The 2,500-nt window shown below is 60.7% G+C and overlaps 1 pseudogene; it reads left to right on the forward strand.

The window, feature by feature from the left end:
• Window positions 1-2,500, forward strand: part of LOC126432720 (large subunit ribosomal RNA) — a 6,410-nt pseudogene that overhangs the window by 629 nt on the left and 3,281 nt on the right.

The following is a 2,500-nucleotide window of genomic DNA, read 5'->3' on the forward strand; positions in this document are numbered from 1 at the left end:
CGACCCGCTGGGTGCCGGCCTACGGCCCGGGTGCGCAGCCTGTCCTTCCGCGGGCCTCGGTTCGCGTCTGTTGGGCAGAGCCCCGGTGTCCTGGCTGGCTGCCCGGCGGTATATCTGGAGGAGTCGATTCGCCCCTTTGGGCGCTCGGGCTCCCGGCAAGCGCGCGCGGTTCTTCCCGGATGACGGACCTACCTGGCCCGGCCCCGGACCCGCGCCGCTGTTGGCTCGGGATGCTCTCGGGCGGAATAATCGCTCCCGTCAGCGGCGCTTCAGCTTTGGACAATTTCACGACCCGTCTTGAAACACGGACCAAGGAGTCTAACATGTGCGCGAGTCATTGGGCTGTACGAAACCTAAAGGCGTAATGAAAGTGAAGGTCTCGCCTTGCGCGGGCCGAGGGAGGATGGGGCTTCCCCGCCCTTCACGGGGCGGCGGCCTCCGCACTCCCGGGGCGTCTCGTCCTCATTGCGAGGTGAGGCGCACCTAGAGCGTACACGTTGGGACCCGAAAGATGGTGAACTATGCCTGGCCAGGACGAAGTCAGGGGAAACCCTGATGGAGGTCCGTAGCGATTCTGACGTGCAAATCGATCGTCGGAGCTGGGTATAGGGGCGAAAGACTAATCGAACCATCTAGTAGCTGGTTCCCTCCGAAGTTTCCCTCAGGATAGCTGGTGCTCGTACGAGTCTCATCCGGTAAAGCGAATGATTAGAGGCCTTGGGGCCGAAACGACCTCAACCTATTCTCAAACTTTAAATGGGTGAGATCTCCGGCTTGCTTGATATGCTGAAGCCGCGAGCAAACGACTCGGATCGGAGTGCCAAGTGGGCCACTTTTGGTAAGCAGAACTGGCGCTGTGGGATGAACCAAACGCCGAGTTAAGGCGCCCGAATCGACGCTCATGGGAAACCATGAAAGGCGTTGGTTGCTTAAGACAGCAGGACGGTGGCCATGGAAGTCGGAATCCGCTAAGGAGTGTGTAACAACTCACCTGCCGAAGCAACTAGCCCTGAAAATGGATGGCGCTGAAGCGTCGTGCCTATACTCGGCCGTCAGTCTGGCAGTCATGGCCGGTCCTTGCGGCCGGCCGCGAAGCCCTGACGAGTAGGAGGGTCGCGGCGGTGGGCGCAGAAGGGTCTGGGCGTGAGCCTGCCTGGAGCCGCCGTCGGTGCAGATCTTGGTGGTAGTAGCAAATACTCCAGCGAGGCCCTGGAGGGCTGACGCGGAGAAGGGTTTCGTGTGAACAGCCGTTGCACACGAGTCAGTCGATCCTAAGCCCTAGGAGAAATCCGATGTTGATGGGGGCCGTCATAGCATGATGCACTTTGTGCTGGCCCCCGTTGGGCGAAAGGGAATCCGGTTCCTATTCCGGAACCCGGCAGCGGAACCGATACAAGTCGGGCCCCTCTTTTAGAGATGCTCGTCGGGGTAACCCAAAAGGACCCGGAGACGCCGTCGGGAGATCGGGGAAGAGTTTTCTTTTCTGCATGAGCGTTCGAGTTCCCTGGAATCCTCTAGCAGGGAGATAGGGTTTGGAACGCGAAGAGCACCGCAGTTGCGGCGGTGTCCCGATCTTCCCCTCGGACCTTGAAAATCCGGGAGAGGGCCACGTGGAGGTGTCGCGCCGGTTCGTACCCATATCCGCAGCAGGTCTCCAAGGTGAAGAGCCTCTAGTCGATAGAATAATGTAGGTAAGGGAAGTCGGCAAATTGGATCCGTAACTTCGGGATAAGGATTGGCTCTGAGGATCGGGGCGTGTCGGGCTTGGTCGGGAAGTGGGTCAGCGCTAACGTGCCGGGCCTGGGCGAGGTGAGTGCCGTAGGGGTGCCGGTAAGTGCGGGCGTTTAGCGCGGGCGTGGTCTGCTCTCGCCGTTGGTCGGCCTCGTGCTGGCCGGCGGTGCAGGATGCGCGCGCCTGCGCGGCGTTCGCGCCCCGGTGCTTCAACCTGCGTGCAGGATCCGAGCTCGGTCCCGTGCCTTGGCCTCCCACGGATCTTCCTTGCTGCGAGGCCGCGTCCGCCTTAGCGTGCTCCTCCGGGGGCGCGCGGGTGCGCGGATTCTCTTCGGCCGCCATTCAACGATCAACTCAGAACTGGCACGGACTGGGGGAATCCGACTGTCTAATTAAAACAAAGCATTGCGATGGCCCTAGCGGGTGTTGACGCAATGTGATTTCTGCCCAGTGCTCTGAATGTCAACGTGAAGAAATTCAAGCAAGCGCGGGTAAACGGCGGGAGTAACTATGACTCTCCCTTCCATCCCGACTCCTTCAGGCCAGAACAACCCTGCTGCCCAAGAAGACCGCCGCAGCATCCCCTGCTGACTTTCGTCCGATCACAGTGTGCTCGGTGCTGACCAGAGCCTTTCACAAGGTTCTGGTTGGCCGCCTGATGCGCTACTGTGTGTTGGACGGTCGCCAGCGGGCTTTCATCCCTCAGGATGGGATGCTTCATAACACCTTTCTTCTCGATCTGGCGATGACCCAGGCGTGCCGAGCTGCC

Source organism: Schistocerca serialis, unplaced genomic scaffold (assembly GCF_023864345.2).
Source record: "Schistocerca serialis cubense isolate TAMUIC-IGC-003099 unplaced genomic scaffold, iqSchSeri2.2 HiC_scaffold_1153, whole genome shotgun sequence".
NCBI lineage: Eukaryota > Metazoa > Arthropoda > Insecta > Orthoptera > Acrididae > Schistocerca > Schistocerca serialis.